Genomic DNA, 24,980 nt, shown 5'->3' with positions numbered 1-24,980 from the left:
AATATTTATCTTTCTTAGAATTATAAATTCACTAAAATTAGCTCTCGCTAAATATATATACCAACTTTTATAGGGAAATCGCTAAATTTGTGTCTCGCTAAAAATCCCACTTATACGGTAGATTCAGTTGAGGTTTTAGATTGGTTTTTATATCTTTGACCTTATCATTGTCTTAATTTTGATTTAAATTCCGTATTTTGAAATTTAGATCAAGGTCAAAGTCAATTCTTCTTCACAAATTATATAGAATACATTACACTCTTTTAGAGTTTGTTATATAACCCAAGACTTGCTATGACTTTTCACCCTGAGAAATTAGTCGCGAAAAATTAGGATTTATAGCCTAAGTTTTCACAGTATTTTTTTTTAATTTGTACATATATATATATATATATATATATATATATATATATATATATATTTCATTAAATAGATTTTGAAGAAATCGCGGTAGCCTAGTGAGTGTTTGTTTCGCAATCGGGGAATCTGGATTCACATCCGCGTCAAATTTTAAATATTTGCCAAAATACCCGGTAATACAGGAGTGAAAGTCACGCGAGTCTTACAAATATGACCTTCAAGACGTAAATCCATTGTTAAAGTGGACGTGGACACAATAAAAACCCTTTTTGATACGGTCCCGATAGTTAATAGGCAAGATGTGGCAATTCATGCACTTAGAAATGTTACCATTTCTCCATGAGTAAAAACTTTCTAATGGGTTGTACAACAATATATAGTTTGAAATAGTTACGTGTATTACTTCCTAATTGATTAAAGTTTACTGTAACATGCTCTCTCTCTCTCTCTCTCTCTCTCTCTCTCTCTCTCTCTCTCTCACACACACACACACACACACACACACACACACACACACACACACACACACAATTTATCTATCTCTTGTTATCTTATTTTATCACTAGTATTAACACTTACCGTGGTTTCGTGGTTTATGGACAATCTACTCCACAACCTTCACAAAATGAAATATTTGATCTATCTGTAAATTGATGTATATCACCAACTATTAAGAAGTCTATAAAATGACCATTCAGCTTCATGGGGTTCTATTTATTTCATGAGATATACACGTATCCAATCATTTGATACCCATACAATCATATATCAATACTATCTGTGATATCAAATTCTTTGTTATAGAACTAATTCACTTCCTATATAGTATACCTTAATAGAAACATCTCTCACTAATTCGCTGCACAGGGGCTAAGCCCGTTTTGGGCCCGAACTCTGTGATACCATAAATATAGAAAGGGGTCTAACTCCGACACAGATAAAAAACTAACCACTCGCTTCAAATGTCTAAAAAAAAAATCTTAAACTAGGTAAGCTATGCGTAATTTGTCGTTTTCCTTGCATAGATTAATGTTTTAAGTACTTTCATGCCAAATTTCAAGTCACTGGTTCTTAAAATAACAAATACGTCATCGTTCTCTCGATTTCACTTGTTTATTTTTACTAAGATATTTACCGGTCCAGGTCACGGAGTCGTTTCTCGCCTATGACAGCAGCGAAATTCAGACTAGTATGGAAGATTTCGGACCTGTCAATTAAAATTTCACATCAAATATACGCTACTTACTTCCTCATATTTTAATAATGTTCTTCGTGTAGACGTTACACGACTTATTTTTCCTCAGCAACATCAACTGTTGACAAGATCTGCCGTTTTCGGGTTTTCTCGTTCTAAACATAGTTGGCTGCGACAGAAATATTCCAGCATCACAACTTCCGTTCGTTATAGTCAGAAATGAGAAGCGGCGAGGTTAAAACGATGAAATTGAGGGATGTGAAATAATTATTTCAGGACCTAAGTTCTAAATAATTAGCAAATTACAGAGTAGACAGACAACAGACAAAGTTTGATACATATTTCCGACCTAATTATTTGTGATAAAAATAAAATTGTATTTGTTTGGCGATATTGTCATGGCCGTTTAATCAAAATTGCAATATAACAGATTCTGACAGAGCTGTGGACAAATATGATACATGTGCATCAGATAAGATCTGCTACATGTATATAGATACATATAATGCGCCGAACATACAATATAGCAGCATATATCAGATGTAAAATACACAATTATGAAATAAAATATTATCTTTATCCGATGAGCCTGGAAAAGACAGTACACACCGGAGACAATATTTTAATCAAAATTATGCCAAATGGATCCCAGGACTCAGTCATGGGAACCATCCGTCAATACTAAAAGGCGGCAATTTTGCATTCACTAGATATATAATTTTTAGCTTGCATGTACCATGTACACAATGTCAGCCAAATAGATATAGATATATGTCATAGGTTCTATTTACACGTGCACCAATTGATACCCAGATTTAATATGCACATGAATGTCATAATGTACGTGTGCCAGATATACAAAAATAATTGGCACGATGTATATAAATTTAAGATAGATAGATGATAATTTCTGAAAACTGATCATGACTCGCCAGTATATGTATAAAATTGATTCAAGGGTAAGTTCGAGTAGATGTAGTGACGAATTGCACGATAGCATTTTTCCAAGTGTTGATGAGAATACTATTTCCTAGATCTGACAAGTGTACCCTATCTATTCTAAATAGCCTCTTGTAAGATACCTGAATATCAGGGTATTTAATGGAGGCACCATGAAGTTGGTTTAGAACAAAAGTTGCAATTGCACTATTAATTCTCTTTTTTGCTTTTTCACCTTCAAAATTTGACAATGACTTTCTCCAATTGCCGCGAGGTAAAATATGGGACCATACAATTAGTGTATTTGGCAGATCTTGACCTAATTGTGCTAACGTACGTTTCATGAATTTTTGGATGCCTTTAAGGGTATTTTGAGGATCGCCTATGTTATTACCTCCACAATGTAGAATCAAAATAGATGGAGGGCTATGAGATTTCGACATTCTTGCAACAACTGAAGACAAATTCTCCCAAACCATCCCCCTTTTACCATTCCATATGATAGCAAACTGCTTCAAACCAAGTCTCACTGATTGGTGTTTTCTGCATATTGCTGTGCCCAGTGAACAATTGATGAACCAATGATCCACACAGAGTCTGAAAATGTTTATGTGAAATTGAATTTATGGTCTAATATAGGATTTAAAGACTGACGAATTCCACCTACCCATTTGTTTAATCTGTAGTTCTGAAACACCCTTGAGGTACAAATAAGTTGCCCCACCCATACGAAATGAATGAGATTTGTATGAATTGCTAGGTATATCTAGAAATCTGAGTGATTTATGTAGCATCCATGAAAATTGATATTGAGTTAAGGGCTTAGCATTGTAATGTGCAAACAACTGCTTCCCTTGAATGCTTCGACGAAGATCAGTAAATTGTTGTAACATTTCAAACAACACCAAAGAATCTAGATTTTTCATTATTCTAACGGAATTACCCTTCCCAAACTGGTTAGTTTTGGAACACTGAATTAAAATACAGATTTGGTCTTCAAATATTTGAATATGATTTCTTTCCAATGACACTACTTCACTCACCCTCAATAAAGCGAAAAATGCAAGAAGGAATGCTGACTGAAATAATTGGGATTCATACGAAGAGTACGTCAACACAGGAATGATTTTGATTATTTGTGTAAGCAAAGATAATGTAATGGGTTGCCTATAATCCACAACTTCCCGAGTTCTCTTAAAACCAACCATCAACTTTCGAACCAAAAAGCATTCAGTTGGATTTTCCCAACCATGTAAGTTGATCACGTAACTTAAACCACTCATATAACACTTTGCTGTTGAATGTGCCAGACCTGATTCTTTCATAAAGGCTATAAAATTTACAACATGAACTAAAGGGGGTGGCCACAAATCATCAAGAGAAGCATGTATCCTAAAATTGATGAATGCCTGAATACCTTGTTTATAAACTTTACTTGAATTTTCAGATATGCTCGCTTCTAATAGCTGATCTATAGTAGCTGAATGATTTCCCAAAATTGAGTAGGAATTGGGAAAGGAAACTTCTCTGCTGATGGGGCCAACTGTCGAAATCTTGCCCACTGAAAACGAGAAATAGCATCTGCTATATCGTTGTATTTTCCTGCCACATGAGTTGCTCTGACCTGAATATTAAAACGAAGTGTATGCAAGACTAAAGCTCGAAGCAAAACCATAACGTTTTTACTTTTTGACGATTTTTTGTTGATGACGTGAACTAATGCTAGGTTGTCAATATGCAGCAGTAATTTCTTTGATTTGAGTTGTTCTGCCCAAATATGGATCCCTAAGACTATCGGAACTAATTCCAAAAATGTTATCTCTTTGATCATGTGATCAGACCAATGTGAAGGCCAGGCCAATGAACACCATTCATTTCCGAAAATAACTCCACATCCCTTAGAACCAGAACTATCTGTATAAAATTCAAGTGTGTCATCATCCTGCCAAGACAAAGATGGAAAAGTTGTCAACCCATTAAAATTTGACAAAAATTCTATCCACATTTCTAAATCCTTTCTAATCTCATTTGAAATCCTAATGAAGTGAAAAGGTTTTTTCCCTCCTGCTAGTGCACCATAAATACGCCCACAAAATGTTTTCCCTGAGGATAGAGCCTTGACTACAAATGCTAGTGAACCAGCTAATGATTGTAATTCTTTAAGAGTAACTTTTTTGCAACGCAAGACCAGGGAAATTTTTTCCAACAATTCACTAACCTTTTCATCAGGAATGAATAATGTTCTTGATATCGTGTCAATGCCTAAACCCAGAAAACAAAGATGTGTACACGGACCTCGAGTTTTTTCCGGTGCTAGTGGGATTCCTAAAAATTCAGCCAACTCAACTAATTGTGACATTAACAAACTACATTCTTGGGTGTTTGCTTTTCCTATCAACAAAAAATCATCCAAATAGTGAGTTATTCCTCTTGAATTAGATCTTTGCTGCAAATCCCAATGAATGAATGATGAGAACATTTCGAATAATGAACACGAAATTGAACAACCCATTGGCAAACATTTGTCAATATAATATGAATTCAAAAACTTGAAACCTAACAAACAAAAATCTTCCGGACAAACTGGCAATAACCTGAATGCACTAGATATATCCATTTTGGCCATTAATGCACCCACTCCAAACTCCTGAATTAATGATACAGCTTCATCAAATGTAGCATATGACACCGAACAATATTGTTCGTCAATATGATCATTAATACTATCACCAATTGGATATGACAAATTAGAAATCATTCGCCACCCACCTTGTTTTTTAGGGAGAATACCGATAGGATTACATCTCAAATTTGAAATGGGGGATACGGGAAGGGGCCTAAAACTCTACCTAGGTCAACTTCTTTGGATATTTTTTGCTGGAGTTCGAAAGCATGTTCTTGAGCTGAAATCATGTTCTTAACTTCTACTTTTTTTCTTAAACCTGAATACTGTAAGGAAAAGCCATTCTTGAAACCATTAGATAGAGTTGTTGCAATGTGCTTGAAAGGATAATTTTTAAGTAATAAATCCAAGTTTTGAGTTTTGATAGGAGAATATCCAATGTCCCATAACTTATACCACAAACTACCTGGTATTTTGTTGTCCAGAATTTTGCAGTTGCTGGAAATTCCTGAAAAAATTGGTACCATAGTTATTTGGATTTGAACGAGCCTGGGGATTCCGGGGAGCTTGAAAAGACTGACTAAATTTATGACAGTTGATTGATGGGTGGGGTGCATTACATTTAATGCACTGATGGAGATATTTACAACATTGTTTCTGACAAGAACCCTCATAATTAAAATTATAACATTTTAGATTAAACTTATGGTTGGTTGGAGTGATTTGCTGGGTTTTGTTAAAGTGTGCTGACTGCATGTAAAACATCCAAAGCTCAGCATCAATTGATCCCCAACTTAAGGAGGCGTCAACAGATTTCTTTAAACGAAATTGCACATCGTAGTCCAACCAACCTAAATTATTGCTGGACGCCCCCCTTTTAATTGTAGAGATGTATCTTATAAGAGGAATGGCTTGTAATGGGTGTTTTTGTAGGTAAATTGATGCATAGATAAAAAATGCATCCAGCCATTGAGAAAAATTTGCTAACTTTCTTTCCTTATTCTTTGGCTTGAGTAGGAAAACACCCCCTTCGAAAACAATTTGGTTTTCATTCTCTGAACAGGGGTCTTGCAGGAATAATTTACTTAAATGCACATATTCATTGTTCCAAATTTTCTCTCTGAGATTCAGGGAGACATGAGCTCCTAATGGAGAAACCACACTGTTAAATGGACTAGGAGTACATATATCGAAATTAGCATCCGTACCTTGATTTATTGATGCCCCCGATGATGATGCCATCTCCGCGACGGGCACGATATTAGCAACAGGTCTCGCATTCACTGGTACAGAGGGAATATTGATACCGAGCGACTGTTTTACGGGTAAAGCGTATTAAATTTTATAGACACATGCATCGTTCGACGATGGCATATGGCAATCGACCATTGCATTGAATGTATGGTTCAATAAATGTAAAATGAGAAGCTTTTGAAATATGTGACAAGTCGGTCATCTTCTAGCATCCTCGTAAAATTCACATTATCAAAGAGATGGGCGGTCGGCGCATTCGTGACAGAAGAACCGTCCGCCCATCTATTTGATAATGTGAATTTTACGAGGATGCTAGAAGATGACCGACTTGTCACATATTTCAAAAGCTTCTCATTTTTAAGGTCATGAAAAGCTGAAGATATCGAATAGTGATGAATTTGCGTAATTTCTATAAAGAATACAAAATAAAGAGTAGGGCAAACACGGGCCCCTGGACACAGTCGAGGTGGCATCAGGTGCCTATCTGAAAGACCCGTGATTCTCACTTTTGTCGAAGAGCACATATCTCTACGTCTCAGGTTCGACGTGGCATGTCATGAGCGGGATTCGAACACACTATACCTCCACGATACGAAGCGAATGACCTACCACTTGTAACTGTTTTATAATTATCTTCCCTTTGGATTTTTTTTTTTTGTTTTTAGTTTCTCAGAAACACTGTGTTTTTTCACCGAGTATACCTATGAAATGACATTTTGCTCCAAATTAATACCACGCATATAATATTGAGAATATACATATATGGAATATTGCGTATGCCAATGAAAAACAAATACCGATGAATTCTATTGTGTTCCGATTCGTGAAGAATTACATTGGTGATAACCCAAACTTCGCATAAAATTCAGTGATTTGAATTTGAGCTGCCTTTGATGTCATCATTTTTTCTCTCGAATACACGCAAGACTCTAACAAATATATAAAAAAAAAATTCTTAAAATTCGCCACAATAAAGGAAGTTGGAGACAGAAATAAGAAATCACTGTTACCAGTATATAAATGTTTCTGTAATTTGGTGTTCAAACCATTTTATTTCTGTACCAGAAAAGCTTTCCGCGAATCATGCAGTTTTTGCCCCCTGTACAGTATATCTGATGTGGTTTCAATTTCCATTTAATACCCATTCAAATCAGTACAAAACCCAATAATTTCGCATTTATTAAGAATTAATACTTCTTTGTGTGATACAGTTTTTATTTTCCTACTCAAAACATCGCTTGGGGGAGAACTCTCGTATATTACGTCAAAATTAACGTCAAAATTGGTGACGTCGTCAGTTTAATATAGAGTTTTCCGTTGAACTATGGTAGATAAAGAATAACAATGGTCATTTTCATAAATGGCACATTCTCATATACCAGATTTAGTATTTTGGTGAATTTTCTTGACAGGGTAGATTTTGGCTAAACCTCACCTTGTCCGACCTGTTGAAGGGTTACTGGCAAGTGCCATTGACTAATAGAGCCAACAAAATCTCTGTATTTGTGACTCCTAATGGCTTATTTCAATTAAACATGCTCCAGGGACCTTTCAGAGGATGATCCATTCCCTTTTACATGACATTCAAGGATGTGAAGCTTACATAGATGATGCTATCGTTTACAGCGACACATGGCAGGAACAGCTTCAAATCATGCGTGCATTCCTCGACATTCTGGCTAAAGCAAACTGAACAGCGAACCTTGCAAAGAGTTACTTTTTTCATGTTACTGTAGAATATTTACATGTAAGTCATAAAGTACAATGTAGGTCAAGGTTATGTTACATCTATTGTGGCTAAAGCGAAGGCGATGTATGGTAAAGTTCCGGATTCCTACAAACAAGAAAGAGTTAATGAGATTTTTGGGCATGACAGGCTTTTATAGAAAATTCTGTCCAAATTGTTCTTCCACTTACCAACGTTTTGCAAAAGAGGGCTAAATTTGGATGGACAAAGGACTGCTAGGAATGATTTTGTAAATTTAAATCTTTGCTCATGAGTAGTCCAGTTCTTTCAGTTCCTGGTTTTCCTAACGACTTTAAGCTTACTGTAAATGCTAGTGATGTAAGAATCGGTGCTGCTTTGTTTCAAGAACATAGTGACAATGTAGATTGAGTTGTTTCTTATTTTTAAAGAAACTTACAAAATGTCAACAGAATTATTCAACCATTAAAACAGAGTGCCTTGCTTTGTTGTTAGCTTTGTAACATTTTTATGTTTATTTGAATGTTACAGTACATTCAAGTCTTGTTTTACGGATCACAACCCTCTCACTTTTTTGCATAAAATGTCAAACAAGAGTCAAAGACTCACAAGATGGGGTTTATTATTGCAAAAGTATGATATTTATATAACAAATATCTATGGCAGAGACAATATTATAGGAGACGTTTTATCAAGGGTATCTTGAGAATGTTTTATTTTGTTGTTGCTTTGATTAATGTACACTGTTTAAGTTTTTATTGTCATTCAAACTTTTAAAGGAGGAAGATGTTGTTTACTGCTTGAGATTGTTTTGACCTCATGTTATTTATAAGAAAGTTGACGTAATGGTTGCATCATTGTCTTTCAAGATTGTACTAGAAAATTTATTCTTACTATAAATACACTGCAATTCTTCTGATTTAGAAAAAAACCTCTGGTTAGACACTTTTTATAAATTTTGGATTTTATTATACTGGGAACAAGGATTTTGGAATTACTATTCTTGTGTGTGTAGATTCTGTTCGGATTTAATGTTGAACTATCGTGCGTAAGTAGTTTGCTATTGTTACAATTTTCTATCAATTATTAATTGTATATAAATCTTATTAAAGGGACTGATTCACGATTTTCCTTCATATTTTGATTTTCACTTTAAATGACCAAAATCTACAGTCTAATATGTTTTAAAGAAGACTTTACAAAAGAATTAAGGTTATTCATCATGACAGATGTTCATTATAGAGAGTTTATTATTTGTTTATAAGATTATCAAATATAGCAACGTTTTACACGCCATATTCTCCATAAAATCAAATAAACTTGTTTTATTAGAGATATCATACAACCTGTTTCGACTCGGCACATAGACTTGGTACTAATAGGTCTGAACGAATAAGTACACTATGTAACAAACAAGAATTGGGTGATGAAATCCATTATCTGTTCAACTGTACTTGTTTTATTCCAGAAAGGTGTTGATTCTTGCCAAAACGATTAAGTGACTGTCCAAATACTACTAGCTATGACAATAGTAAAATTTACATAACGCCTTATATGAAGTAAATTACTCTAAGGCGCTTTACAAGGGTAGGTGAAGATAACGAACAGTGATCAATCTCATAACTCCTATAAGCAATACAAAATAGATAGTTGGGCCAACACGAATAAAACACTATAAGTAAGATCGATTGCTAAAGGGTTTTTTTTTTGGGGGGGGGGGGTGTTGCTTTTATGTAGAGCACTATGTAAAGTATTAAAAATCAACGAAATAAAACATCAAGATTTATAAATTTGCATTACAACGGTCATTGAGAAAAACTTGTACTTTGTAAGAAGCTTAATAGTCAGGGAGAGTAATTTTTAGAAATTAAGGTTTAACAGTTTTTAAGAAAACGTTAATGGTTTTGGTAGCTTTAACATATTTCGGAAGGTCTTTCCACAAACTGGCTAATCGTGCATTCTCCAAAAGATTTTGTACGAATTTATGGCACAGTGAGCATCAGTGATGTTTCAGATCTCAGTGAGGAATACACATCAATTAGTTTTTGTAGATTTTCGGGAACATACACTGTATCCCGTCAGCGCACAGAAGGTAAACACCGATATTTTGTATTATGGACGATACTGCACTTGAAGTTAATGTAGTTGTGATAATACTGGGAAAATATCCACAACACAAGCCTAGCTGCGGTGTTCTGTACCTTCTGTAAGTGACCCATTGTGGTTTTGGTGATTCCAAACAGAAAAGGGTTCGCATAATCAAGTTGTGATGTCACAAGTGCATTGACAAGAGTATTACACGCTTCTGTAGTTATAAAATGGCGAATTCGACCAATTTGCTGATATGAAAGTGGCATGCCTTCACAATAGATGACACATGATTCTCAAAGTGAGATAGGGATCGAAGTGCACACCAAGATGTTTGACACACGAAGCAGCAGCTATGTTGTTTTCTTCAGCTTTAAGGTGGTGTAATGGAATTTTTGCTGCATGATGGTTTGAAGAGAAAATGATCAGCTCCCTTCTGTCCTGGTTCAGTTTGTAGCCATCCATGAAGCTTCTTATCTTGAAATGTATTAAATCTATCCTTTCATTGGTCGCATTACAAGATAAATTTAAGAGTCGTCCGCATTACAGGTGTAATTCATTCCGTGTTGTCGATAGACGGTTCCGATTGGATTGGAAAACAGGCAGTAGAGTTTAGACCCAAGAACAGACCCTTGGGGACGCCAAAAGAAAGAACTCGCTCAGTAGATTTGACAGAGTTAATAGATGCAGATTAACGTCGCTCTTCGAAGTATTTTAAGGCACCACCTATTATTCCATAAGCTGTATCGAGTATAATGAGATGGTCAATTATATCAAATGTAGCAGACAGATTCAGAAACAGAAGGCCAACAGATAAACCGTTATCTAATACCTGTGTAATGTCATGATGGCAAGACGGTTTCTGTAGAATGCTGTTTTTGTATGTTGACTGCATTGCGTCACAGTGAAAATTCAAATCAAGATGATCGTCAAATCTCTTAGCCACCACCTTTTCAAGTATTTTAGATCATGAATTGTAGATTGCTGACAGGTCTCTTTGAAAGGATTTCCTTATTTAGTCCTGGTTTCTTAAGCAGCGGCGTTATAACTGCCACCTTAAACATAAAGTTGGAAGGAACTGCATTTACAGAGAGAGAGAGAGATGTGTTAATTATAGATGTTATTGCAGGAAGAAGAGCGTCTAAGTATCGTTTTATCAGCTAGGTGGGGAGCTGATCCAGCTCACAAGACTTGTTTGTCGACTTTTTGATAATTGACTCAACTTCGTCTACAGTCATTAAATCAAAGGAAGTTAAATGGTCCCCAGTGAATTTCCTATTCATTCTAAGAGGGTCTGACTAATCGGCTTGACTTTGCTGAAACCCAACTAGGATCTTATCCACGTAGTTTATGAAGAAATCTTAAAACAACTCCACAAGATCAATATCAGCTGAAGTACTCGGTAGCGGAGATTGTTGCTGTTTTTCCATAAGGTCCTTGGTAATCGTAAAAAGCTGCCTAAGATTTTTGCCACTTTCCTCAACTTTTCATGTATAGTAGTCCCTCCTAGCTTTCTAAAGAAGAGTTTCTGTCCGTGAACACTGTTCCTTATAGGGAAAAGAGTACCAATTCATTTCCCATAGACCTCAATGTTAACCTTTGGCCCTCTCACTAATTAACTATATCGATTTTAAACAAATGACCGCAAACATTTCAAAGTTCATTCGAAGTGTTGATAAAAAATGACAAAAAATATATAGGGTCCCGTACCTTTTATAGGCCATATTTGTACTTTTTTACAACACATAGCAATCTGCAGTAAATTACACACTTCATTTTAAGCACACCCCTACCATGGTAATTTCCTCAGTCATTTCTCGATTTTGTGCGATAATTTTTCATCCTGACAATTAATTTGAACCTCTATAATATTTCTTTCAATTCCAAATAATTTCACTCTTGATATTAGCCAATCACTCAACACCTAAGACATTTATACCTCCGCTCAATCTTGGGTAAACTGCGTCCGGGTTACGCATACGGGGGTTTGGTACTCTCATTCCTGAACAATTGATAATAGATTTCCATGTCCGTACGTCGCCACAGTCTCTCAGCTCTACGCCTTTCTTGCTTAGATGTACTCAGGACCTCAGTATACCAAGGTGCCTGTGGTCTGAGTATGACAGATTTAGTAATCTCAGAGCGAGCTTGTCTAGAACAGATCTTATCATGGTATTGTACAAGGCCACGATATTGTCACTAGTGTGTATATCCTGAGCAAGAACAAGATATTCTTTGATTTTGTTTTGTACATTAGTTAAGCTGACTTTACGAAATGTTAAATCTTTCCTTGGTGGCTCCGGTTTCCTGTCAGAAAGTGTTGCAAGAATACCCAAATTATCACATTGTCGGTACCTTTTTACAACTGGGACGCCAAAAAATATATAAGATGTTGACCTGGTAATGAGAAGGTCCAATGTATGCCCTTTCCCATGACTGATTGTTCATGTGTTCAATGAAGTCCCTGCTATCCAGAATGGTCGTCAGAGTCATCAATATGGAAATTAAAAGCATCACAGATGAGCATCTCCTAGGATGTTATAAATGGATCTAGGTACTATTTCCATTCATTGAAGAATGTATAAATTTTGTATTTAGTCCTTTTGATCGAGACGGAGAAAGTCTGTAGATTACACACAGATGCAGACGCAAGTCACGGTAGCTCATTCGGAATTCCATATGTTCAAATTGATGAAAAGTCGCATTTAGAAAATTATGGGGAGAAAGGTTGATTCCTTCCTTTAAAAAACGGCAATCCGTTAAAAACAACGGGGAGTTAATCCTTGCGATCACACCGTAGACTGTTATAGCTTACTGACACCAGGTTGCGAATAAAACTTTGATCAATATTTGTACCCAACCAGAATTCTGTAGGTGTTAAAACGTCAATGTTTTCATCGAGAATAAAATCGTTTATGAAACAGTTTTATTCTTGACAGACATGCAGTTCAGGCTGCAAAATGTCAATTAATAGTTGAGAAGATGAACGAAAATATGGCACTTTTGTAAGAACTCAATTGCGGTCGCCTGAACTGTGTGGTTTAGCGAATCTTGTTCTAGATACATGGGTAGGTTTATACATATCGGTTAATTCAGGCATCTCCACAAAATGCACTGGGATTTTATTGTCACAGTTAACACCATGAAAGGTGAAAATAACGAAAAGTGATCAATCTCATAACTCCTTTCAGGAATACAAAATAAAGAGTTTGGCAAACACGGACCCCTGGATATACCAGAGGTGGGATCAGATGCCTAGGAGGAGTTAGCTCCCCCTGACGACCATCCCTACCTGCCGTGAGCCTTGTATCTTGATCAGATAAACGGAATTATCCGTAGTTAAAAATCAGTGTGCAAAGAACGGCATATCTATCGGTATGAAACATATCAGACAGTATTTGACCCAAAAATAGGTTGTATTGGCAATATGATTTCTTATTTGTAAATCTTTAACTATCGTCAGTGCGTGATGAAATTTTGGTATATCTCAGGAACCTGCGTCCAGCTTTCGTTGCACACGATAATTTCCCGTGTACGTCCAATTCTGTTACAAAACACATCGTACGGCAACTAAATATATCTGCGTGTACGAAAAAATCAATGAACGACTCATCAATAAAATAAAAAAAAGAGGAAAGTGTTACAAAACAGCTAACTGTATATCGTTTAAAAAATTACTCAAAAATGTCAGGGAGAAGAAAAACAAATTGTACAAGTAAAACACAAGGAATACGACCTAAATGTAAAATATTGTTTAAAATGCAAGTTTCCCAAGAAAGAAATCCACAGTTGTATTCAATAAGTTTTTATTTAAGAGCTCAACAATCTTAAAACTATAACTTTTTTAATTAAAGAGAAGCTTGGCTAAATAGTTCGAGGTGGAGCTGCCATTATATAGCGTTAATACACTCTATAAATATAGTGAATTAATGAATTGTGAAGACAAATTTACTATGGTAGGCTTTGACAAATTTATCAAGAAAGTAATGTCCATATTCAAATGATATTAGCTTCCTGTTATGTTCATTAATTGTGTTTAACATTGTTTATTACTGAATATAGTTTATTGACCTTTTCTGCTCCATGTGGAGCCTCTAAGTGAAATAAAAAAAAAGTTTCAAGTTTGTTTGAATTACCTCCGAAAGAAGGAAATAAAGATTTAATGAATTCAATGAGTTATGACTAAATGTATTCAAGATTATAAATTAATTAAGATACACGTAAGTTGGGTATCACAATGCGTTTCTTGTGATCTGCTGAGATGTACTTACTTAATCCTCTTCGTGCTAGAAAGTACATAAGGCCTTCACTGAGGATCGCTATCTGCTGAGATATGCAATTTATCTTTATTTACTTCTTTATTCATTTCATGTGAATTTCTATAGAGATACAATTTATTTTAAACGATTGATTTAAATCGGTAAACTAATTACAACTGCATGAGCCGGAAATGGGAAAAACGTGTATACAATTTACATCAGGATTACGCTTATTCAAACCATGCTTTGTACACTCTGTATCATAACCTGGACATCTACATTTGTACAGTGTACATCAGAACGGAGAGGTTTCTGTACCGGGTATGTTCAGTAATTTAATTATAACAATTTAAATGATACATCGTATGTTTTATTTTTAGCAAGGGAAATTTCATACCGATTGACTACAGTATGACGATTGTATTTATGGATAAAGGTCACAAGAAATTGAACCTCTTTTTCATAACATGACGGAATGTCTAGGGTCCTTATTTAGCATAGTTATTTAAGTATTTTATTTTGCAGAATTCTTATCAAATATGGCAATGCATGCTAAAATATTTCCGCATACATGTAATTGTTAAAACAAATCAAAATGCTTTAGATAATATAGGTTACTAATCATAGAAATTGCAGGAGAACACGGAACCTTTGTTTGATTTGTACTTCCAAAACTGCTAAAAGTACCTATCGTTATGTTATACTTAATGTATAGTCTACTATAATTATAATAAATACAATTAGACTTTCATTTACTTTCATCGTAGATGTAAAAACATATAATCTTCGGTTTAATCTTATATTGACATCTATGAAACTTAACACTAAGACGACAACTTTGAAAACAATGTGTTGCGCGTCTTTTATTAATTTTTTTCACCTAAAACTTTCTTAAGCTCTTCTACAATTGATATTGCGTAAATTTGTATTAATAATTGTTGTTAAAGATGAGAAAATGGCTGAAGGGTCTTTGTTAGCGATTATATGAAAGATAGAATTTTTTGAAGCAAAATCAAATGTAATATTCCTACCTAAGATTTATAACACAGGTACTGACTTTTCCTTCAACAAGCGTCTGGCACCAGAAGGGAAAGTCACAGAAAAGAACCCTCACTTCTGCCGCCTTAATTAAGCGCCATTCACAGTTCATAATTTGTGACACGTCACATACAGAAGGTGACGTCACTATATGAGTGAAAAAGTATCGAATGGAACGTAAAACAAACTGTAATTTATCAATTTCTTGTAGCAATAACAGCTATGCTATTTAGATGTTAGGTAATGCACTGTTAACTAAGACGAAAACATTGTATAAACTTCAATTTGCCATTATCTGGAGAAGTTTTTGATATACCGTAATTAAGGTATTCCATGTATAATGAAAGGATAATGAACAATTTCGAAGGATTTAGATCAACATAAAAGTTTATTGTTAAATAATGATGAAAGTGAAGCAGATGAAATTCACATGACTGGTAAACGATTAGAAGCTGGCCTTTTTGCACCAAGACTTTTTGGAAGAGTTGTCTGCCCTTTGTAAAAATAAGAAAAATCTAATTTTCTAAAAATGTGTGCGGTCAATGATTAATTTTATTTCATATTTTCATAAAAAGAAAGTGTATGTAACTTTCTACCAAGAGATTAGTGTGAAAATATAATTTGTTTTTAAAATATTGTAATAAAACATGCTTTTCCCATATACTTTAATGTTAAATTCTAGGTGAAATAAATCAAGCAGTAAACAAAATTTAAAAAATTCCTATGGTGGATTATATTTATTTGGTGAACCCTTCAAAATGATACCATGATTACAAATATTCCACCATCCATTTATTAGATATGAAATATGGTCATTATACATTGAATACCTTAAATGTAACTTCGAAACTTTGATTTGTCATTGTGATGAATATGAAACTTTTGATTGATTTATTGATAATAGTTAAAGCAATGATCCTTAAGAAATAAATTCATTCAATTCACCTCACCTCACATATACTTTTAGTGCCCGCCGGCACGGAAGGCTCCAAGAGTTTTCATAATCTTGAGGGTTTTTGCTATGTCTGGTGTTTAGACATGTAGAATCCCCTTGGACTCGGAGGACCAGTGGTTTCCTGTTAGGGTTTTCCTTCCCTTTGCCACGTATTCCATTTATTTAAAGACAACACCCTCTAGACCAAACCAGCATTCTTCACTACAGAAACGCATTTATGTGGAATGGCTATCACTAGAAGTGATAAGAGAACATCTAAGACAAATACATTGGAAATGGAAATATTTATACCAGCACTTTCTAAAGAAAGTTCGGGTATATTGTAATTTTATCCCGTTCCGTCCCCGTTGTTGAAACTAAAACTATATGAACATTTATAGCGCTATTCCAATGATATTCTAGAAGCTGGAATGTAATGTCCTGTAGATGTGCAATAAGGTTTCGGAATTTTCATATTGGCCCCAGGGGGCAAATAGGGGTCAAGAAATTACATTTTCTATCAACATATTTTTCAGAAGTTGAAAGCTTGCCACTTAAACTCCATCTACATTTTCAGGAGTAGTCTGAGTATGGTCAGTTTTCAAATCGAGGCAGGTTACTGACAAACACGCTGATGTTCCAGGGTTTCAGCAGTCTCATTTCAAGTCAGCACTTCGCAAATCCTATAGTTATAACAGTCTATTTTGCCAACACAACCTATCAGTGGGTCAAATGTTGTCTGACATGTTCCTTACCGATTGTAAGACCGTTCTTGTAACACTGATTTTGATTACGAATAACTCCGTTTATCTGATCAAGATATACGGCTCACGGCGAGTGTGACTGGTCGACGGGGGTGTATAGTCCTCCTACACTGAAAAAAATACCTAGTTGATTTAACTAGGATGCCTCGTAAAGACCTGTGACCCGTGTTGCCCACGAAAACTGCAGCAATGTCTACTCTACGAGACGCCATTTTTATTGGGATGCTGGAGAGGGAACATTGACTTAATTAAAAGGTTTGTCATTGAACATACATATCACTTATGACTGTTTTTTTTATTCTTGATGTTTATTCATTAGAAATCCTACTTTTCTTAACCTTAAGTAAGATGATTTGTGTAATAGCGAGCGCAGCGAGCCAGCGCGGAGAGCTGGCTCGTACTGTGAGCTCTAATGATTAGAGCGCGGGAAATAATCCGAGCTCTAACAAGAATTTTTTTTTACGCTAATCCCAGAAGTCCCTCGTACAAAATGGCGGATGGTTCGATTCGTAAAATAATAATTAAAAAAATCTTTGAAGTATTACAAACCTTTCTTATTTGAAAGGAAAGGATGACAATCATATTTTTACCCCTTTCTTTTTCTTTTTAAAATATTGTCTAAAGAAATGTAAACAGTCACGTCACAACTAGCAGGCTACGTCACAACACGCTCGTTGCATTTCCCGCTAAACTGGTTCCTACATTGGCGAGAAGAGCAAGACAGTAATCCTACGTATTGACAGTGAACCAGATCAGTTTTCCTTGTTTTCAACATAGATTTTTTGAAAATGTATTCAGATATGCTGCGCTCGCCCCAACGGTCACACCGTAATCATATACTAGGCTAGTTAATTAATTCGTGTAACGTTATGCTACATGCATTACTTGTATGTGAAGTAGGCCTATAATCCACATGAATGTCACGTTGCATGTACTGTATCATACATTATCATCCTAATCATGTAAGAGAGAGAAAGATGTTTATGATATATGACTGCATTTTGATTGGACAGTATTAATTTATATCACCACGTTATATAATTGATTTTCGACCAAGATCCGCCGACACATTTTTCTCTCGCTTTGAAAAAGAATGGCGGCACTCATGACGGAGATTTCTTTACTCGCAAGCAAATTTAAAGTGTTTATTGTGTTTACTATGTGAATCTCCATTGTCAGACTATTCGAGATGGGTTTTTTTTTTTTGTTTTTTTTGTTTTTTTTTTATAAAAGTTAAGGAAAAACATAGGCATTCTATAGATTATCTACACAAGAAATTATAAATACCTTGGCTATAGATATAGAATTACATTTACATGAACACGTGAAGGGTACAGTACTAAACAGAGTATGATAGAGTACGCTGGTAAAATGTTATAATTCAATGCAATTAAATTGTTTATTTATATATATACAACATAGATAAACATTATAAAATGATATTGCAATATTTGTCTCAAATATTTGAGGTTTGAAAACCATTTTTGCATAATCAATAAATGTAGTTCCAGTTAATTGGTGAAAAGTTAATTGATGAGAGTATCAATAAAAAAATTCAGCTAATCAGAAAAATACCAACTCTCATCAATGTGAGGAAAATATTAAACTTTTGAACAACATCGTACTTTTTTAAAAACAAATTGCACATGACTTGGTCTTGACACACAGCTTGATAGTTTTTAATATGCAACTTAATACATTTTAACACACTGTTCTGTTTTTGTTTATTTAGATGCTGATAACTGTTTGGCAATCCTCAATCTTGCTGTGTAAAGAAAAGTTTGAAAAATCCTGATTACAGGTTCAAGAAATTCCACAGAAGATACATCCCCCATCGCAATCAAGATTGACCAGAAGATCATGTCGACTTTTAACTTCAGATTAAAGTTCTTGATGTTATCTTCTGTATTCAATTTTTGAAGGATTAACAGGGCGATTTTACTTGTCCTATCAGTTAATTTACTAGAATGCTAGTAATATTGGCAATGGAATACAGGAATGGAAAATAAGTAAATCTACTGAATGCATACTAATATTTACTATTGACTGAAGTAAGGTTTTACTGTCTGATTAGTTAAATTACTAGTTAACAAATAGTAAACTTACTTAACACTTAGTAAAAAGGACTTTTAAATTAGTGATTGTATGGACAGTAGTTTTACTAGTTTGCTTAGTGTATTTTACTAGTTATTGTTTTCAATGTAGGCACCTGATCCCATCTCTGGTGTGTCCAGGGGTCAATGTTTGCGCAACTATCTATTTTGTATTGCTTATGAAAGGTGAAGATAACGAAGAGTGATCAATCTCACAACTCCTACAAGCAATACAAAATAGATAGTTGGGCAAACAGGGCCCCTGGACACATCAGAGGTGTGGGATCAGGTGCCTTATACGAGTTATCTTTACCTTTCATTATATTCTATGAGCTAAATGGCAATGTCCTGTAGATTCGCAATAAGATTTCAAAATTTTCATATTGATCCCAGGGACCAAATGGTCGAAAATGACGTTTTCTATCACAAAGTTTATGGCTTTAACTCCAACTACATTTTTAAGAGTAGTCACATGGTAATCTAGGAGCTGAATGGTAATGTTCTGTAGATGTGCAATAAGATTTTGATATTGGGTCCAGGAGGCAAATAGGGGCTGGAAAATGACGTTTCATATCAAAAAGCTTGTCACTTAAACTTCATCTACATCTTTAATAGTCACAAGATATGCTTGGAGCTGAGACATTCGCTGACGAATTCACGTTGCAACCCATTTCTGTAAGAGATGAATCTCAGAAATTTATCCGAAGACCCTTAAACCCAGCCATTGTCTCCGAAAGTCATAACTCGAAGATTACAGGTCGTAAAGAACCGGGATCCACTGGACCTGGATTTTTCGACCTTGAAAGTGGGTCAAGGCCAATTATCAAGCTCACACTTTCTCCTTCACAAGGTCTTAGGGTTGGTCGTAAAAGTTGAGCCAAGGTCAAAGATCAAGATCACACTTCAAGGTGCAAATCGTCTACACAAACAAGACAACATCGAGTACGAAAATATCCCCATCCTTCACGTGACCAAGCATGATAGCTGTACTTTAGAGACAGACAGATGACCGACAATCTACGCATTCCTTGGAGAAATAATGTATATGGGAAAGCTTGGTCAACGTCAAGGAAGCCTGCATGCAACCCTTTCAACAGCAACCTGGCACCGAGTACAAAATCACTCACATGATCAATGCCCACTCAAGTGCACATCATGAAAAATCACTGTTAACATACATGTAGTCTAACTGCAGATCAGTTTATTGAAATGACCAAATAGACTTTGTACAATGAATATCATTATATGACGAGGAGTGATTGAACCAACCATATGCCAAATTACATATCTGTCTAACAACATAAGCTCATTGGTACTGATCTTTAAGCAATACACAAAACTGACATCCTACACAGTTTTCAACTTATGACCAGAATTGTAAAGTATTTCCATTACGTTTCATTATTGAAATGACAAGACATATTCCATTTTCTGTCTAGATCAATACAAACTAACAAACTGAGCTTTCTTAAACGCACCCCCCAATTAAAACAAACGCACATGCATACACATACGCAGAATGTTTAATATCCAGTTGAACGCATTTGCATTTCACATTCAGTTACAGTAAACCCAAAATGATAATAATAAAAATAATAATAAATGAACAAGTTGACTTGCCTGATCAAAAATGATGCAATATCCTCTTTTCAGATTCTATACTCAGAAAACTTTTTCTTTGTGCCTTTTCTCATCCTTTTAAATTCAAGTGAACTCACTGAAATAACATTCACGTCAACACATGTAAACAAACGCATACAAATAATCCAAAGCAATGAAAGTAAAAGTAGAAATCCCACCAATCAATTCTCTCACATGCCCCTGTTTCGGAATCTACAAAAAAGCTATTTTATCAATGCACCATGACCACCGCCATGCATTCAAACACAAATAAACAACATTGAAACCGTTCAACTTCCGTTATTTCTTCTCTTTGAATAATCCAATATTTCCTCTCTAAACGTCATGTTGGGTCAAACAATCATAGATAAAAGTAAAACAACGTAGGACGATGGCTGATTAACAACTTTCATCACATTTGTTTGAGCATGTAATTTGATAAAAAAAAAATACACTAGTCTTAAAAGTACACTATGAAGTAAATACGACGAGTTGCAGATAACCACAGGTATCTGAATTTTAATCAATAAATAGATATTAATAGAAAAAAAGAAATCTACCTATATATCTACTGATTAAAATTCAGACACCTGTCAGATAACATGGATAATAATGTTTCATTTCATCTATCTAATTTGTGAAGTAGATTTTATGCGCTCTTTCTGCTGCAGTACCTGGCCAGAAGTGCCTTCTCATTTTATTTTTTCACTATATATTTCATTGAGAAATGTCTTTTAAAAGCAATTATTGCAACATTATTCGTAGATCATTTTTATGGATAAGATATAAAAGAAGAATACATAATTATTTTTAGTTTCTTCACATAATTTCAAAATGATTTTTTATCTGTAGGTTTTGCGGTGAAATCACACGTCGAATGCCAAATTGAAATTTTATGGCACAAATTAGATTATATATTACAGTATTTTGAGGTTGAAAATGTTGCCTTGATGACTTCATAAACTATACTCAGTGATCATGGTATCTCAATTTTCTTAGCATCATAGGAAAATAATTAAACAATTTTGCGTAGTAAATAAAAATATGAAAATTGGAACACTTACAAATAAAGATACATTGCTGGATCCAGTAAATGTTCTACCAAGCCCTTATCTTTACTTCTCATGGGAATATCAACAGCTGTGAAGGCGAAACTTCAAACGTACTGTGCGACTCCATATGCCAGAAGAGGTTTAAAGCAATTGTGGATTCTAAACAATTCTAAAGAACTTTTAAACTTGAAATCGTAAAACTTTTCTCAAATCAACAACATCAAAACGTATATGACTTTTCAACACTTTACACGACCATTCCTCACGATGAATTAAAGACTAGACTATTTGACATCATACACAGTTGCTTCTTCAACAGAAATAGAAAACGCAAATATTCCTATCTAGTGATCAGTCATCCAGAACATTGCTTTGCTAAACGCCAGTCTGATTCCACGCACAAGTACTCTGAAATTGAAATAAACAAAATACCGGAGTTCTTCATTGACAATATCTTCGTGGTCTTTGTTGATCAGGTCTTCCAACAGTATGTTGGAATCCCCGTGGGCACGAATTGTGCTCCTTTGTTAACTGACCTATTTTACATTCCTATGAAGAATTTATTTTTAAAACTTCTAAGTGAAAATTCGATATTTAGATATATTGACGACGTATTGTCTATTAACAACAATAATTTTCATTCATATGTCGGTTCGATATATCCTTGTGAACTCAAAATAAAAGACATCACAGAGTCGTCCACTTCTGCTTCATACTTGGATATTTTATTGAAAGTAGATATTAACGGCAAACTAACAATTGAACTTTAAGACAAACGGGATGATTTCAGCTTCTCAATCGTCAACTTCTCATATTTATGTAGCACTATTCCATTATCACCAGCATATGGTTTTTATTTCTTTAAAATGATTAGATACTCAAGAGCTTGTTCTGCTTCTGGTCATTGACTATGGCAAAAAAATGATGGTGCAAAGGTTCCATCAGTCTCTTTTAAAGTGAGCAGTTTTCAAATTCTATGGTCGTTATCACGATCTAGTTTGCCAATATAACCTATCATTGGGTCAAATGCTGTCTTATGTGTTTCATTTCGATTTTTAGGCCGTTTTTGGCGCCCTGGTTTCGACTACGGATAACTTAGTTTACCTGATCAAGATACATGTATAAGGATCATGGCGGGTGTGGCCGGTTAACAGAGAATGCTTGCTCCTACTGGGCGCTTGGTCCCACCTCCGGTATATACAGAGTTCCATGTTTGCCCAACTCTCTATATTGAATTGCTTATAAGAGTTATGAGATTGATCACTGTTCGTTATCTTCACCTTTCATTGACCTCGCAATAAGTTTTACTTCATTATTTAGTAAAAAGGTTAAATAATGACTAACTTATGGCCAGGTACTGTACCAAGTTTCAATTGCGGCATTCAATATCGATTGCAGTCACTTGTGCTTTAAAATCATCCCAATGCAAAGTGATATCTGTCCATTCGGTTTTTATTAACAACTATGTACTTTTTTCGAAATGGTAAAGAAGTTCTCTCTCTCTCTCTCTCTCTCTCTCTCTCTCTCTCTCTCTCTCTCTCTCTCTCATATGCAGTCGGAATGGTATGTAGTGAAATTGTAAGTTTAAACGATGAATTAAGTCATGTTTTGAAAGATGACCTCCCACTGATTTGGTATTTTGAGATTTTGCTTTAAGTAAGTACTTCTTTTAATAGCTTTAGACCTATTTGTCATTTTCTTTATTCCCTTTTGGAATAATTATTGACGATGCAACAACATAGTTAAATCATACTGTGGCTTCTTTGCTAGTTTTATAGGATCCAGCGATATAGAAAGGGGGGTCCAGAAATCCAAAAATGAACCGATAAAGATAAATTAATGTACATGCATGATTCAATACTAATTCTTATATTATTAAAAAGAATTGCCTACAAATGTTAGCAAAAACCTACAAAGATGTCTCAGAGAAAGGAGGGTCCAATCCCCGGAATGCCCCTCTGGTTCCACCAATTGGACGGAGAGTATATTTAAGGGCAAACAGTTGCGTGTGGGTAATATCTAAACAATAAAATGCTTTCTTTGTTGTTTCATCGGGTGATGAAGGTGGGTAGCATTGAAGAAAAACGCATAACCCGCGAATGATTGCCACCTTCATCACTCGCTGAAACAACAAAGAAAGACATGTTATTGTTTATATTTATATTCTTTGCATTATTTAAAAATATCAACTAGAATTAATATCTAAAATGTAATATGATTTACCCATTTGTTACGTTAAATTAAATGGAACAATCAATGCACCCTTTGACCTTGATGACATTCCGTATTTGGTGATCATTTTGCAGACAGGTAGTACATGTACTAGAAACCAGATTGAACTAGTTTGCAAGAAACATGTATTTATTGCATGATGAAATCAATGTCAATTTCAAAGGAAATTTAAGAGAAAAGATTGAGTGAATGTAAATGTTGTCTCATGACAGCATTCAGATTAATTTACAATCATAGTTAATTAAAACTGTATAGCTTCACGGAGCACATAAGTAAAAATTGCAAACAATCTAATTAAAATACGATATACTCATTCTAGTAATAAAGTATATATTGTTTACTAACTATGTGTAAGAAAAGTATATGTATTGAGTAATATGAAACTTTGCGGAAAATCAAGTCCCATGTTTTAACACCGATCCTTTTATTCGATTTATTATAATTTATGGTAGAAATTCCAAAATTTCCACACACTTGATTTTAATTTTCATATGGTATGGTTGATTAAGGTATTTCAATGTGAGAATAGGAAAACGTCTGTATGATGTGCATTTTTCAATGTATTCTGCATTGCAAATGGACAAATCATATAAAATTCAACATAACTTAACACTGTACATAGATACATCAGCTTTGTAGATGAATTAGCATATCAGCTACACGGCTGTCTGGAACTTTCCAGTATTACTTGAAATAAAACTAATGTCTCTATTACAGACCAGCCAGATGTTGTAGAGGGTACAAATGGGACGCCCAGACAGAGAGCTGCGTTGGTAAATAGTGTATAGATGGATGTTTTGTTTGTCCATTGTTCACAACAAAGA

At 34.8% G+C, this 24,980-nt stretch overlaps 1 pseudogene; it reads right to left on the bottom strand.

The window, feature by feature from the left end:
• Positions 1–2,508: 2,508 nt before the first annotated feature.
• LOC130053595 (uncharacterized) overlaps positions 2,509–24,980 on the bottom strand; it is a 34,852-nt pseudogene continuing 12,380 nt past the window's right edge.

Source organism: Ostrea edulis, chromosome 3, assembly GCF_947568905.1.
Source record: "Ostrea edulis chromosome 3, xbOstEdul1.1, whole genome shotgun sequence".
In the NCBI taxonomy this organism is placed as follows: Eukaryota; Metazoa; Mollusca; class Bivalvia; order Ostreida; family Ostreidae; genus Ostrea; species Ostrea edulis.
Note: the sequence above shows the minus strand (reverse complement) of the source record. Positions and strands in the feature narration are given on the sequence as shown.